Genomic DNA, 15,261 nt, shown 5'->3' with positions numbered 1-15,261 from the left:
TGTTAGCCCGGACTTTATATCTAATCAAACATTTTTAGTACAACATATATAAAATATTTAAGTTTTTTTTGCCCTACTATAAAATGCAGAGTACATTGTACTCACTTGAGTACACATTTAAATGTGCTAAAAGATTTAAGTTTACTAAACAAAAAAAAAAAGACTTTTCTATCAGATTAACTTAAAGAAGTTAAGTTAAGGTAATTCAACAGAAAAACGCCCACCATTTACGTGTAAGTCCGCCTTTTTTCAGCTTGCTTTTGGTGAATCAGGCAAAAATGATTTTCTTGTGTTCGGGTAGCTATTTGTTTTAACTTTTATATCCTATTGTTGCAAATTACTTTTTACTTTTCATTTAAGGCTTTTTGCAAAAGTAAACTTGTCTTTTGTGAAGTGGAACCTTTGTTAAACTAAATGGACGAACATTTTCTTTCTCATTATGCTATTTTTGAGTAGCATGTACACCAGTCTGATGGGACTTTTTCATCTTCCGTCTAATTTTGGTAAGTGTTGTACTTTACTTAACAATTTTGTTTCAAATAAATGATCTTAATGTTGACACTAAATAAATAATCAAACAGCGCTGCTTTATTTCCCCGTGTTTAGGCTACATGCTAGCATGCTAGCCTTCATACGAAGCAAAGAGTGTGCTGGCTTGCTTTATTTTATTCCTTAAATGAATGGTATTAATGTTGATATTAATACTTCTGTTTCTTGTTTTTTGTTTTGTTTTGTTTTAGAGAGCTGCAGCCAAACGTTAAGAAATCAGCTTGCTGTGTGAAACTGAGTACAGGTTCATGGTTACTGTGAAGAGCTGTTTGTGTTTCATCAGAACTTTATATACAGCTTGTACAGTTTTTAAGATGTTTTATTGACATGTTGTATTTTAAGTAAATACTTCTGAAGTGAAATAAAGAAAAATAATGTTATTATTCTGTCTGTTTTTCTATAAACATTTCTAATTGATATGTAAAACGTAATTAACATGAAAACTAAGAAGAAATCACTATTTTTGTCCATTGAGCTCAAGATAATAAGTAGAATTATTGGGGAAACCAGTTGGTATAACAAAAAAAATAAAGTTTAATCAACTTGCCTTTTAGATGTAATAACTTAATGATTTAAGTTATGCTAACTCAAGTTTTCATTATAAATTACTTAACTTTTTTAAGGCAAGCGGTTTCCCCAAATTTTTTAAGTAGGTTGAACTCATCCGGGCTTACAGTGTAGAACGGATTTGTGGCGTTTTTGCCTTGGAAAAAAAGTGGTCGTCCAGAGCTATTTTTGGATAGGCAGCGTTTACATAAAAAGCTTGTTGATACAAACGTTAAAGAGACCGGTATTTTAGATCAGCTTTAGCACTGGGCACATAATTAGCCGTTTGCACTATTTCTTAGGCTAATTTGACCGTTTCATGATTGAGCTATGCCAAACCTGTAAAGGGCATGCTTGTCAGGTGGATTTTTACAGTGTTTTTTTTTCTTTTTTGTAGATCAATTTGAAATGATCATTTTTTTCTTCTGTTTTGGTTGAACCAAGTGTTTTTTTTTTTTTTCCTTATTTTCAGGCAAATGTCGGCGTGGTCGTTTTGATGTTGCAGAATAGCGGCGTTTGCGTTCGGTGAGGTTTGTGCTGGTGTGATGAGTAGACGAGTGGAGCTCACCGTGAGTTTGAACGGTGTGTGATTCGGTGTCTCTGTTCGGCGGTGCCTCTACACCTCATACTTACCTGGCAGGGGCGAGACCATGATCAAGAAGGTGGTTCACCCAGGGCGAGGCTCAGCCATTGTACTCTGGTTGTGCTGACCGCTGCGAATTCCCCAAATGTGGGAATCTCGACTGCATAATTTCTGATAGTGGGGGACTGCGTTCGCGCTCTCCCCTGATTTCTGTGGTGGCAAAAATAGAGTTTGTAGATTGTAGTCGACCGTCGTTGTTCGATGTGCAGCTCGGATCAGGAGAACGGATTTGTGGCATTTTTGCGTTGGGACAAAAGTGGTCGTCCAGAGCTATTTTTGGAAAGGCAGCGTTTACATAAAAAGCTTGTTGATACAAACGTTAAAGAGACCGGTATTTTAAATCAGCTTTAGCACTGGGCCAGGCACGTGCACAGACATTTTTGGGGGCAGGTGCTCAAGCCAAAAAAAGGGCACCCATCGCCAAAATTATTAATAAAATAAAAAATGAAAAAACACAGTAGGATATTTAACTTATATATAAAGTTAGTGGGGGACTGCGTTCGCGCTCTCCCCTGATTTCTGTGGTGGCAAAGCAAGAGCTTGTAAAATTGAGCGAGACCGTATTCATTTTGTTTCTTGTTCTGTATGATTTTCATTCTGATTCGTCGTATTTCGATTTGCAGCTCGGATCAAGAACGGATTTGTGGCGTTTTTGCCTTGGAAAAAAAGTGGTCGTCCAGAGCTATTTTTGGATAGGCAGCGTTTATATGAAAAGCTTGTTGATACAAACGTTAAAGAGACCGGTATTTTAGATCAGCTTTAGCACTGGGCACATAATTAGCCGTTTGCACTATTTCTTAGGCTAATTTGACCGTTTCATGATTGAGCTATGCCAAACCTGTAAAGGGCATGCTTGTCAGGTGGATTTTTACAGTGTTTTTTTTTCTTTTTTGTAGATCAATTTGAAATGATCATTTTTTTCTTCTGTTTTGGTTGAACCAAGTGTTTTTTTTTTTTTCTTATTTTCAGGCAAATGTCGGCGTGGTCGTTTTGATGTTGCAGAATAGTGGCGTTTTGTGCTGGTGTGATGAGTAGACGAGTGGAGCTCACCGTGAGTTTGAACGGTGTGTGATTCGGTGTCTCTGTTCGGCGGTGCCTCTACACCTCATACTTACCTGGCAGGGGCGAGACCACGATCAAGAAGGTGGTTCACCCAGGGCGAGGCTCAGCCATTGCACTTCGGTTGTACTGACCGCTGCGAATTCCCCAAATGTGGGAATCTCGACTGCATAATTTCTGATAGTGGGGTACTGCGTTCGCGCTCTTCCCTGATTTCTGTGGTGGCAAAAGTAGAGTTTGTAGATTTTGTTCGATGTGCAGCTCGGATCAGGCATTTTTGCGTTGGGACAAAAGTGGTCGTCCAGAGCTATTTTTGGAAAGTCAGCGTTTACATAAAAAGCTTGTTGATACAAACGTTAAAGAGACCGGTATTTTAAATCAGCTTTAGCACTGGGCCAGGCACGTGCACAGACATTTTTGGGGGCAGGTGCTCAAGCCAAAAAAAGGGCACCCATCGCCAAAATTATTAATAAAATAAAAAATGAAAAAACACAGTAGGATATTTAACTTATATATAAAGTTAGTGGGGGACTGCGTTCGCGCTCTCCCCTGATTTCTGTGGTGGCAAAGATAGAGCTTGTAGATTTTAGCCGACCGTATTCAATTAGTTGCTTGTTCTGTATGATTTTCATTCTGATTCGTTGTTCTTTTGCGTGCAGTTCCGATCAATTGGACGGATTCGTGGGGAAAAAAGTGGTCGTTCAGAGCTATTTTTGGATAGGCAGCGTTTACATAAAAAGCTTGTAGATACAAACGTGAAATAGAACGCTAATTTCTGATAATGAGGGACCGCGTTCGCGCTTTCCCTTGATTTCTGTGGTGGCAAAGCAAGAGCTTGTAAAATTGAGCGAGACCGTATTCATTTTGTTTCTTGTTCTGTATGATTTTCATTCTGATTCGTCGTATTTCGATTTGCAGCTCGGATCAAGAACGGATTTGTGGCGTTTTTGCCTTGGAAAAAAAGTGGTCGTCCAGAGCTATTTTTGGATAGGCAGCGTTTACATGAAAAGCTTGTTGATACAAACGTTAAAGAGACCGGTATTTTAGATCAGCTTTAGCACTGGGCACATAATTAGCCGTTTGCACTATTTCTTAGGCTAATTTGACCGTTTCATGATTGAGCTATGCCAAACCTGTAAAGGGCATGCTTGTCAGGTGGATTTTTACAGTGTTTTTTTCTTTCTTTTTTGTAGATCAATTTGAAATGATCATTTTTTTCTTCTGTTTTGGTTGAACCAATTTTCTTATTTTCAGGCAAATGTCGGCGTGGTCGTTTTGATGTTGCAGAATAGTGGCGTTTTGTGCTGGTGTGATGAGTAGACGAGTGGAGCTCACCGTGAGTTTGAACGGTGTGTGATTCGGTGTCTCTGTTCGGCGGTGCCTCTACACCTCATACTTACCTGGCAGGGGCGAGACCACGATCAAGAAGGTGGTTCACCCAGGGCGAGGCTCAGCCATTGCACTTCGGTTGTGCTGACCGCTGAGAATTCCCCAAATGTGGGAATCTCGACTGCATAATTTCTGATAGTGGGGGACTGCGTTCGCGCTCTCCCCTGATTTCTGTGGTGGCAAAAATAGAGTTTGTAGGTTTTAGCCGACCGTCGTTGTTCGATGTGCAGCTCGGATCAGGAGAACGGATTTGTGGCATTTTTGCGTTGGGACAAAAGTGGTCGTCCAGAGCTATTTTTGGAAAGGCAGCATAACATAAAAGGCAGCTTACATAAAAAGCTTGTTGATACAAACGTTAAAGAGACCGGTATTTTAAATCAGCTTTAGCACTGGGCCAGGTACGTGCACAGACATTTTTGGGGGCAGGTGCTCAAGCCAAAAAAAAGGGCACCCATCGCCAAAATTATTAATAAAATAATAAATGAAAAAACACAGTAGGATATTTAACTTATATATAAAGTTAGTGGGGGACTGCGTTCACGCTCTTCCCTGATTTCTGTGGTGGCAAAGATAGAGCTTGTAGATTTTAGCCGACCGTATTCAATTATTTTCTTGTTCTGTATGATTTTCATTCTGATTCGTTGTTCTTTTGCGTGCAGTTCCGATCAATTGGACGGATTCGTGGGGCAAAAAGTGGTAGTTCAGAGCTATTTTTGGATAGGCAGCGTTTGCATAAAAAGCTTGTTGATACAAACGTGAAATAGAACGCTAATTTCTGATAATGAGGGACCACGTTCGCGCTTTCCCTTGATTTATGTGGTGGCAAAGCAAGAGCTTGTAAAATTGAGCGAGACCGTATTCATTTTGTTTCTTGTTCTGTATGATTTTCATTCTGATTCGTCGTATTTCGATTTGAAGCTCGGATAGAACGGATTTGTGGCGTTTTTGCCTTGGAAAAAAAGTGGTCGTCCAGAGCTATTTTTGGATAGGCAGCGTTTACATAAAAAGCTTGTTGATACAAACGTTAAAGAGACCGGTATTTTAGATCAGCTTTAGCACTGGGCACATAATTAGCCGTTTGCACTATTTCTTAGGCTAATTTGACCGTTTCATGATTGAGCTATGCCAAACCTGTAAAGGGCATGCTTGTCAGGTGGATTTTTACAGTGTTTTTTCTTTTCTTTTTTGTAGATCAATTTGAAATGATCATTTTTTTCTTCTGTTTTGGTTGAACCAAGTGTTTTTTTTTTTCTTATTATTTTCAGGCAAATGTCGGCGTGGTCGTTTTGATGTTGCAGAATAGCGGCGTTTGCGTTCGGTGAGGTTTGTGCTGGTGTGATGAGTAGACGAGTGGAGCTCACCGTGAGTTTGAACGGTGTGTGATTCGGTGTCTCTGTTCGGCGGTGCCTCTACACCTCATACTTACCTGGCAGGGGCGAGACCATGATTAAGAAGGTGGTTCACCCAGGGCGAGGCTCAGCCATTGCACTCCGGTTGTGCTGACCGCTGCGAATTCCCCAAATGTGGGAATCTCGACTGCATAATTTCTGATAGTGGGGGACTGCGTTCGCGCTCTCCCCTGGTTTCTGTGGTGGCAAAGATAGAGTTTGCAGATTTTAGCCGACCGTCGTTGTTCGATGTGCAGTTCGGTTCAGGAGAACGGATTTGTGGCATTTTTGCGTTGGTATAAAAGTGGTCGTCCAGATCTATTTTTGGAAAGGCAGCGTTTACATAAAAAGCTTGTTGATACAAACGTTAAAGAGACCGGTATTTTAAATCAGCTTTAGCACTGGGCCAGGCACGTGCACAGACATTTTTGGGGGCAGGTGCTCAAGCCAAAAAAAGGGCACCCATCGCCAAAATTATTAATAAAATAAAAAATGAAAAAACACAGTAGGATATTTAACTTATATATAAAGTTAGTGGGGGACTGCGTTCGCGCTCTCCCCTGATTTCTGTGGTGGCAAAAATAGAGTTTGTAGATTTTGTTCGATGTGCAGCTCGGATCAGGCATTTTTGCGTTGGGACAAAAGTGGTCGTCCAGAGCTATTTTTGGAAAGGCAGCGTTTACATAAAAAGCTTGTTGATACAAACGTTAAAGAGACCGGTATTTTAAATCAGCTTTAGCACTGGGCCAGGCACGTGCACAGACATTTTTGGGGGCAGGTGCTCAAGCCAAAAAAAGGGCACCCATCGCCAAAATTATTAATAAAATAAAAAATGAAAAAACACAGTAGGATATTTAACTTATATATAAAGTTAGTGGGGGACTGCGTTCGCGCTCTCCCCTGATTTCTGTGGTGGCAAAGATAGAGCTTGTAGATTTTAGCCGACCGTATTCAATTAGTTTCTTGCTCTGTATGATTTTCATTCTGATTCGTTGTTCTTTTGCGTGCAGTTCCGATCAATTGGACGGATTCGTGGGGAAAAAAGTGGTCGTTCAGAGCTATTTTTGGATAGGCAGCGTTTACATAAAAAGCTTGTTGATACAAACGTGAAATAGAACGCTAATTTCTGATAATGAGGGACCGCGTTCGCGCTTTTCCTTGATTTCTGTGGTGGCAAAGCAAGAGCTTGTAAAATTGAGCGAGACCGTATTCATTTTGTTTCTTGTTCTGTATGATTTTCATTCTGATTCGTCGTATTTCGATTTGCAGCTCGGATCAGTACACTGTTAGCCCGGACTTTATATCTAATCAAACATTTTTAGTACAACATATATAAAATATTTAAGTTTTTTTTGCCCTACTATAAAGTGCAGAGTACATTGTACTCACTTGAGTACACATTTAAATGTGCTAAAAGATTTAAGTTTACTAAACAAAAAAAAAAGACTTTTCTATCAGATTAACTTAAAGAAGTTAAGTTAAGGTAATTCAACAGAAAAACGCCCACCATTTACGTGTAAGTCCGCCTTTTTTCAGCTTGCTTTTGGTGAATCAGGCAAAAATGATTTTCTTGTGTTCGGGTAGCTATTTGTTTTAACTTTTATATCCTATTGTTGCAAATTACTTTTTACTTTTCATTTAAGGCTTTTTGCAAAAGTAAACTTGTCTTTTGTGAAGTGGAACCTTTGTTAAACTAAATGGACGAACATTTTCTTTCTCATTATGCTATTTTTGAGTAGCATGTACACCAGTCTGATGGGACTTTTTCATCTTCCGTCTAATTTTGGTAAGTGTTGTACTTTACTTAACAATTTTGTTTCAAATAAATGATCTTAATGTTGACACTAAATAAATAATCAAACAGCGCTGCTTTATTTCCCCGTGTTTAGGCTACATGCTAGCATGCTAGCCTTCATACGAAGCAAAGAGTGTGCTGGCTTGCTTTATTTTATTCCTTAAATGAATGGTATTAATGTTGATATTAATACTTCTGTTTCTTGTTTTTTGTTTTGTTTTGTTTTAGAGAGCTGCAGCCAAACGTTAAGAAATCAGCTTGCTGTGTGAAACTGAGTACAGGTTCATGGTTACTGTGAAGAGCTGTTTGTGTTTCATCAGAACTTTATATACAGCTTGTACAGTTTTTAAGATGTTTTATTGACATGTTGTATTTTAAGTAAATACTTCTGAAGTGAAATAAAGAAAAATAATGTTATTATTCTGTCTGTTTTTCTATAAACATTTCTAATTGATATGTAAAACGTAATTAACATGAAAACTAAGAAGAAATCACTATTTTTGTCCATTGAGCTCAAGAAAATAAGTAGAATTATTGGGGAAACCAGTTGGTATAACAAAAAAAATAAAGTTTAATCAACTTGCCTTTTAGATGTAATAACTTAATGATTTAAGTTATGCTAACTCAAGTTTTCATTATAAATTAATTAAATTTTTTAAGGCAAGCGGTTTCCCCAAATTTTTTAAGTAGGTTGAACTCATCCGGGCTTACAGTGTAGAACGGATTTGTGGCGTTTTTGCCTTGGAAAAAAAGTGGTCGTCCAGAGCTATTTTTGGATAGGCAGCGTTTACATAAAAAGCTTGTTGATACAAACGTTAAAGAGACCGGTATTTTAGATCAGCTTTAGCACTGGGCACATAATTAGCCGTTTGCACTATTTCTTAGGCTAATTTGACCGTTTCATGATTGAGCTATGCCAAACCTGTAAAGGGCATGCTTGTCAGGTGGATTTTTACAGTGGTTTTTTTTTTCTTTTTTGTAGATCAATTTGAAATGATCATTTTTTTCTTCTGTTTTGGTTGAACCAAGTGTTTTTTTTTTTTTCCTTATTTTCAGGCAAATGTCGGCGTGGTCGTTTTGATGTTGCAGAATAGCGGCGTTTGCGTTCGGTGAGGTTTGTGCTGGTGTGATGAGTAGACGAGTGGAGCTCACCGTGAGTTTGAACGGTGTGTGATTCGGTGTCTCTGTTCGGCGGTGCCTCTACACCTCATACTTACCTGGCAGGGGCGAGACCATGATCAAGAAGGTGGTTCACCCAGGGCGAGGCTCAGCCATTGCACTCTGGTTGTGCTGACCGCTGCGAATTCCCCAAATGTGGGAATCTCGACTGCATAATTTCTGATAGTGGGGGACTGCGCTCTCCCCTGATTTCTGTGGTGGCAAAAATAGAGTTTGTAGATTGTAGTCGACCGTCGTTGTTCGATGTGCAGCTCGGATCAGGAGAACGGATTTGTGGCATTTTTGCGTTGGGACAAAAGTGGTCGTCCAGAGCTATTTTTGGAAAGGCAGCGTTTACATAAAAAGCTTGTTGATACAAACGTTAAAGAGACCGGTATTTTAAATCAGCTTTAGCACTGGGCCAGGCACGTGCACAGACATTTTTGGGGGCAGGTGCTCAAGCCAAAAAAAGGGCACCCATCGCCAAAATTATTAATAAAATAAAAAATGAAAAAACACAGTAGGATATTTAACTTATATATAAAGTTAGTGGGGGACTGCGTTCGCGCTCTCCCCTGATTTCTGTGGTGGCAAAGCAAGAGCTTGTAAAATTGAGCGAGACCGTATTCATTTTGTTTCTTGTTCTGTATGATTTTCATTCTGATTCGTCGTATTTCGATTTGCAGCTCGGATCAAGAACGGATTTGTGGCGTTTTTGCCTTGGAAAAAAAGTGGTCGTCCAGAGCTATTTTTGGATAGGCAGCGTTTATATGAAAAGCTTGTTGATACAAACGTTAAAGAGACCGGTATTTTAGATCAGCTTTAGCACTGGGCACATAATTAGCCGTTTGCACTATTTCTTAGGCTAATTTGACCGTTTCATGATTGAGCTATGCCAAACCTGTAAAGGGCATGCTTGTCAGGTGGATTTTTACAGTGTTTTTTCTTTTCTTTTTTGTAGATCAATTTGAAATGATCATTTTTTTCTTCTGTTTTGGTTGAACCAAGTGTTTTTTTTTTTTTTTTTTTTCTTATTTTCAGGCAAATGTCGGCGTGGTCGTTTTGATGTTGCAGAATAGTGGCGTTTTGTGCTGGTGTGATGAGTAGACGAGTGGAGCTCACCGTGAGTTTGAACGGTGTGTGATTCGGTGTCTCTGTTCGGCGGTGCCTCTACACCTCATACTTACCTGGCAGGGGCGAGACCACGATCAAGAAGGTGGTTCACCCAGGGCGAGGCTCAGCCATTGCACTTCGGTTGTGCTGACCGCTGCGAATTCCCCAAATGTGGGAATCTCGACTGCATAATTTCTGATAGTGGGGTACTGCGTTCGCGCTCTCCCCTGATTTCTGTGGTGGCAAAAATAGAGTTTGTAGATTTTAGCCGACCGTCGTTGTTCGATGTGCAGCTCGGATCAAGAGAACGGATTTGTGGTGTTTTTGCCTTGGAAAAAAAGTGGTCGTCCAGAGCTATTTTTGGATAGGCAGCGTTTACATGAAAAGCTTGTTGATACAAACGTTAAAGAGACCGGTATTTTAGATCAGCTTTAGCACTGGGCACATAATTAGCCGTTTGCACTATTTCTTAGGCTAATTTGACCGTTTCATGATTGAGCTATGCCAAACCTGTAAAGGGCATGCTTGTCAGGTGGATTTTTACAGTGTTTTTTTTTTTTCTTTTTTGTAGATCAATTTGAAATGATCATTTTTTTCTTCTGTTTTGGTTGAACCAAGTGTTTTTTTTTTCTTTCTTATTTTCAGGCAAATGTCGGCGTGGTCGTTTTGATGTTGCAGAATAGCGGCGTTTTGTGCTGGTGTGATGAGTAGACGAGTGGAGCTCACCGTGAGTTTGAACGGTGTGTGATTCGGTGTCTCTGTTCGGCGGTGCCTCTACACCTCATACTTACCTGGCAGGGGCGAGACCATGATCAAGAAGGTGGTTCACCCAGGGCGAGGCTCAGCCATTGCACTCCGGTTGTGCTGACCGCTGCGAATTCCCCAAATGTGGGAATCTCGACTGCATAATTTCTGATAGTGGGGGACTGCGTTCGCGCTCTCCCCTGATTTCTGTGGTGGCAAAAATAGAGTTTGTAGATTTTGTTCGATGTGCAGCTCGGATCAGGCATTTTTGCGTTGGGACAAAAGTGGTCGTCCAGAGCTATTTTTGGAAAGGCAGCGTTTACATAAAAAGCTTGTTGATACAAACGTTAAAGAGACCGGTATTTTAAATCAGCTTTAGCACTGGGCCAGGCACGTGCACAGACATTTTTGGGGGCAGGTGCTCAAGCCAAAAAAAGGGCACCCATCGCCAAAATTATTAATAAAATAAAAAATGAAAAAACACAGTAGGATATTTAACTTATATATAAAGTTAGTGGGGGACTGCGTTCGCGCTCTTCCCTGATTTCTGTGGTGGCAAAGATAGAGCTTGTAGATTTTAGCCGACCGTATTCAATTAGTTTCTTGTTCTGTATGATTTTCATTCTGATTCGTTGTTCTTTTGCGTGCAGTTCCGATCAATTGGACGGATTCGTGGGGCAAAAAGTGGTAGTTCAGAGCTATTTTTGGATAGGCAGCGTTTGCATAAAAAGCTTGTTGATACAAACGTGAAATAGAACGCTAATTTCTGATAATGAGGGACCGCGTTCGCGCTTTCCCTTGATTTCTGTGGTGGCAAAGCAAGAGCTTGTAAAATTGAGCGAGACCGTATTCATTTTGTTTCTTGTTCTGTATGATTTTCGTTCTGATTCGTCGTATTTCGATTTGAAGCTCGGATAGAACGGATTTGTGGCGTTTTTGCCTTGGAAAAAAAGTGGTCGTCCAGAGCTATTTTTGGATAGGCAGCGTTTACATAAAAAGCTTGTTGATACAAACGTTAAAGAGACCGGTATTTTAGATCAGCTTTAGCACTGGGCACATAATTAGCCGTTTGCACTATTTCTTAGGCTAATTTGACCGTTTCATGATTGAGCTATGCCAAACCTGTAAAGGGCATGCTTGTCAGGTGGATTTTTACAGTGTTTTTTCTTTTCTTTTTTGTAGATCAATTTGAAATGATCATTTTTTTCTTCTGTTTTGGTTGAACCAAGTGTTTTTTTTTTTTTTTTTTTTTTTTTTTCTTATTTTCAGGCAAATGTCGGCGTGGTCGTTTTGATGTTGCAGAATAGCGGCGTTTTGTGCTGGTGTGATGAGTAGACGAGTGGAGCTCACCGTGAGTTTGAACGGTGTGTGATTCGGTGTCTCTGTTCGGCGGTGCCTCTACACCTCATACTTACCTGGCAGGAGCGAGACCATGATCAAGAAGGTGGTTCACCCAGGGCGAGGCTCAGCCATTGCACTCCGGTTGTGCTGACCGCTGCGAATTCCCCAAATGTGGGAATCTCGACTGCATAATTTCTGATAGTGGGGGACTGCGTTCGCGCTCTTCCCTGATTTCTGTGGTGGCAAAAATAGAGTTTGTAGATTTTAGCCGACCGTCGTTGTTCGATGTGCAGCTCGGATCAGGAGAACGGATTTGTGGCATTTTTGCGTTGGGACAAAAGTGGTCGTCCAGAGCTATTTTTGGAAAGGCAGCATAACATAAAAGGCAGCTTACATAAAAAGCTTGTTGATACAAACGTTAAAGAGACCGGTATTTTAAATCAGCTTTAGCACTGGGCCAGGCACGTGCACAGACATTTTTGGGGGCAGGTGCTCAAGCCAAAAAAAGGGCACTCATCGCCAAAATTATTAATAAAATAAAAAATGAAAAAACACAGTAGGATATTTAACTTATATATAAAGTTAGTGGGGGACTGCGTTCGAGCTTGTAGATTTTAGCCGACCGTATTCAATTAGTTTCTTGTTCTGTATGATTTTCATTCTGATTCGTTGTTCTTTTGCGTGCAGTTCCGATCAATTGGACGGATTCGTGGGGCAAAAAGTGGTAGTTCAGAGCTATTTTTGGATAGGCAGCGTTTGCATAAAAAGCTTGTTGATACAAACGTGAAATAGAACGCTAATTTCTGATAATGAGGGACCGCGTTCGCGCTTTCCCTTGATTTCTGTGGTGGCAAAGCAAGAGCTTGTAAAATTGAGCGAGACCGTATTCATTTTTTTCTTGTTCTGTATGATTTTCGTTCTGATTCGTCGTATTTCGATTTGAAGCTCGGATAGAACGGATTTGTGGCGTTTTTGCCTTGGAAAAAAAGTGGTCGTCCAGAGCTATTTTTGGATAGGCAGCGTTTACATAAAAAGCTTGTTGATACAAACGTTAAAGAGACCGGTATTTTAGATCAGCTTTAGCACTGGGCACATAATTAGCCGTTTGCACTATTTCTTAGGATAATTTGACCGTTTCATGATTGAGCTATGCCAAACCTGTAAAGGGCATGCTTGTCAGGTGGATTTTTACAGTGTTTTTTTCTTTTCTTTTTTGTAGATCAATTTGAAATGATCATTTTTTTCTTCTGTTTTGGTTGAACCAAGTGTTTTTTTTTTTTTTTTTTTTCTTATTTTCAGGCAAATGTCGGCGTGGTCGTTTTGATGTTGCAGAATAGCGGCGTTTGCGTTCGGTGAGGTTTGTGCTGGTGTGATGAGTAGACGAGTGGAGCTCACCGTGAGTTTGAACGGTGTGTGATTCGGTGTCTCTGTTCGGCGGTGCCTCTACACCTCATACTTACCTGGCAGGGGCGAGACCATGATCAAGAAGGTGGTTCACCCAGGGCGAGGCTCAGCCATTGCACTCCGGTTGTGCTGACCGCTGCGAATTCCCCAAATGTGGGAATCTCGACTGCATCATTTCTGATTGTGGGGGACTGCGTTCGCGCTCTCCCCTGATTTCTGTGGTGGCAAAAATAGAGTTTGCAGATTTTAGCCGACCGTCGTTGTTCGATGTGCTGCTCGGATCAGGAGAACGGATTTGTGGCATTTTTGCGTTGGGACAAAAGTGGTCGTCCAGAGCTATTTTTGGAAAGGCAGCATAACATAAAAGGCAGCTTACATAGAAAGCTTGTTGATACAAACGTTAAAGAGACCGGTATTTTAAATCAGCTTTAGCACTGGGCCAGGCACGTGCACAGACATTTTTGGGGGCAGGTGCTCAAGCCAAAAAAAGGGCACCCATCGTCAAAATTATTAATAAAATAAAAAATGAAAAAACACAGTAGGATATTTAACTTATATATAAAGTTAGTGGGGGACTGCGTTCGCGCTCTCCCCTGATTTCTGTGGTGGCAAAGATAGAGCTTGTAGATTTTAGCCGACCGTATTCAATTAGTTTCTTGTTCTGTATGATTTTCATTCTGATTCGTTGTTCTTTTGCGTGCAGTTCCTATCAATTGGACGGATTCGTGGGGAAAAAAGTGGTCGTTCAGAGCTATTTTTGGATAGGCAGCGTTTACATAAAAAGCTTGTTGATACAAACGTGAAATAGAACGCTAATTTCTGATAATGAGGGACCGCGTTCGCGCTTTCCCTTGATTTCTGTGGTGGCAAAGCAAGAGCTTGTAAAATTGAGCGAGACCGTATTCATTTTGTTTCTTGTTCTGTATGATTTTCATTCTGATTCGTCGTATTTCGATTTGCAGCTCGGATCAAGAACGGATTTGTGGCGTTTTTGCCTTGGAAAAAAAGTGGTCGTCCAGAGCTGTTTTTGGATAGGCAGCGTTTACATAAAAAGCTTGTTGATACAAACGTTAAAGAGACCGGTATTTTAGATCAGCTTTAGCACTGGGCACATAATTAGCCGTTTGCACTATTTCTTAGGCTAATTTGACCGTTTCATGATTGAGCTATGCCAAACATGTAAAGGGCATGCTTGTCAGGTGGATTTTTACAGTGTTTTCTTTTTTCTTTTTTGTAGATCAATTTGAAATGATCATTTTTTTCTTCTGTTTTGGTTGAACCAAGTGGTTTTTTTTTCTTATTTTCAGTCAAATGTCGGCGTGGTCGTTTTGATGTTGCAGAATAGCGGCGTTTTGTGCTGGTGTGATGAGTAGACGAGTGGAGCTCACCGTGAGTTTGAACGGTGTGTGATTCGGTGTCTCTGTTCGGCGGTGCCTCTACACCTCATACTTACCTGGCAGGAGCGAGACCATGATCAAGAAGGTGGTTCACCCAGGGCGAGGCTCAGCCATTGCACTCCGGTTGTGCTGACCGCTGCGAATTCCCCAAATGTGGGAATCTCGACTGCATAATTTCTGATAGTGGGGGACTGCGTTCGCGCTCTTCCCTGATTTCTGTGGTGGCAAAAATAGAGTTTGTAGATTTTAGCCGACCGTCGTTGTTCGATGTGCAGCTCGGATCAGGAGAACGGATTTGTGGCATTTTTGCGTTGGGACAAAAGTGGTCGTCCAGAGCTATTTTTGGAAAGGCAGCATAACATAAAAGGCAGCTTACATAAAAAGCTTGTTGATACAAACGTTAAAGAGACCGGTATTTTAAATCAGCTTTAGCACTGGGCCAGGCACGTGCACAGACATTTTTGGGGGCAGGTGCTCAAGCCAAAAAAAGGGCACTCATCGCCAAAATTATTAATAAAATAAAAAATGAAAAAACACAGTAGGATATTTAACTTATATATAAAGTTAGTGGGGGACTGCGTTCGAGCTTGTAGATTTTAGCCGACCGTATTCAATTAGTTTCTTGTTCTGTATGATTTTCATTCTGATTCGTTGTTCTTTTGCGTGCAGTTCCGATCAATTGGACGGATTCGTGGGGCAAAAAGTGGTAGTTCAGAGCTATTTTTGGATAGGCAG

The 15,261-nt window shown here is 40.7% G+C and overlaps 2 long non-coding RNA genes and 10 other non-coding genes across 12 annotated transcripts; all 12 read left to right on the top strand.

The window, feature by feature from the left end:
* The first annotated feature begins 320 nt into the window (after positions 1-320).
* LOC134311387 (uncharacterized) lies at positions 321-929 on the top strand. Its single transcript, XR_010011402.1, has 2 exons — positions 321-503; positions 741-929. It is a non-coding gene; the product is annotated as an uncharacterized LOC134311387 (long non-coding RNA).
* A 791-nt stretch (positions 930-1,720) lies between these two features.
* On the top strand, positions 1,721-1,884 carry LOC134313145 (U1 spliceosomal RNA). The gene has a single exon (XR_010012041.1). It is a non-coding gene; the product is annotated as a U1 spliceosomal RNA (small nuclear RNA).
* Positions 1,885-2,845: 961 nt separating this feature from the next.
* On the top strand, positions 2,846-3,009 carry LOC134313191 (U1 spliceosomal RNA). Its single transcript, XR_010012085.1, has one exon. It is a non-coding gene; the product is annotated as a U1 spliceosomal RNA (small nuclear RNA).
* A 1,180-nt stretch (positions 3,010-4,189) lies between these two features.
* On the top strand, positions 4,190-4,353 carry LOC134313177 (U1 spliceosomal RNA). The gene has a single exon (XR_010012072.1). It is a non-coding gene; the product is annotated as a U1 spliceosomal RNA (small nuclear RNA).
* A 1,251-nt stretch (positions 4,354-5,604) lies between these two features.
* Positions 5,605-5,768, top strand: LOC134313159 (U1 spliceosomal RNA). The gene has a single exon (XR_010012055.1). It is a non-coding gene; the product is annotated as a U1 spliceosomal RNA (small nuclear RNA).
* Positions 5,769-7,177: 1,409 nt separating this feature from the next.
* Positions 7,178-7,786, top strand: LOC134311386 (uncharacterized). The gene is made up of 2 exons (XR_010011401.1): positions 7,178-7,360; positions 7,598-7,786. It is a non-coding gene; the product is annotated as an uncharacterized LOC134311386 (long non-coding RNA).
* A 792-nt stretch (positions 7,787-8,578) lies between these two features.
* On the top strand, positions 8,579-8,736 carry LOC134313217 (U1 spliceosomal RNA). The gene has a single exon (XR_010012110.1). It is a non-coding gene; the product is annotated as a U1 spliceosomal RNA (small nuclear RNA).
* A 970-nt stretch (positions 8,737-9,706) lies between these two features.
* Positions 9,707-9,870, top strand: LOC134313143 (U1 spliceosomal RNA). Its single transcript, XR_010012039.1, has one exon. It is a non-coding gene; the product is annotated as a U1 spliceosomal RNA (small nuclear RNA).
* Positions 9,871-10,423: 553 nt separating this feature from the next.
* Positions 10,424-10,587, top strand: LOC134313114 (U1 spliceosomal RNA). Its single transcript, XR_010012011.1, has one exon. It is a non-coding gene; the product is annotated as a U1 spliceosomal RNA (small nuclear RNA).
* A 1,204-nt stretch (positions 10,588-11,791) lies between these two features.
* Positions 11,792-11,955, top strand: LOC134313194 (U1 spliceosomal RNA). The gene has a single exon (XR_010012088.1). It is a non-coding gene; the product is annotated as a U1 spliceosomal RNA (small nuclear RNA).
* Positions 11,956-13,177: 1,222 nt separating this feature from the next.
* LOC134313174 (U1 spliceosomal RNA) lies at positions 13,178-13,341 on the top strand. Its single transcript, XR_010012069.1, has one exon. It is a non-coding gene; the product is annotated as a U1 spliceosomal RNA (small nuclear RNA).
* Positions 13,342-14,574: 1,233 nt separating this feature from the next.
* Positions 14,575-14,738, top strand: LOC134313193 (U1 spliceosomal RNA). The gene has a single exon (XR_010012087.1). It is a non-coding gene; the product is annotated as a U1 spliceosomal RNA (small nuclear RNA).
* The last annotated feature ends 523 nt before the right edge of the window (positions 14,739-15,261 follow it).

Source organism: Trichomycterus rosablanca, chromosome 4 (assembly GCF_030014385.1).
Source record: "Trichomycterus rosablanca isolate fTriRos1 chromosome 4, fTriRos1.hap1, whole genome shotgun sequence".
NCBI lineage: Eukaryota > Metazoa > Chordata > Actinopteri > Siluriformes > Trichomycteridae > Trichomycterus > Trichomycterus rosablanca.
The sequence above is the reverse complement of the archived record's forward strand: the minus strand, read 5'-3'. Positions and strand labels throughout refer to the sequence as shown.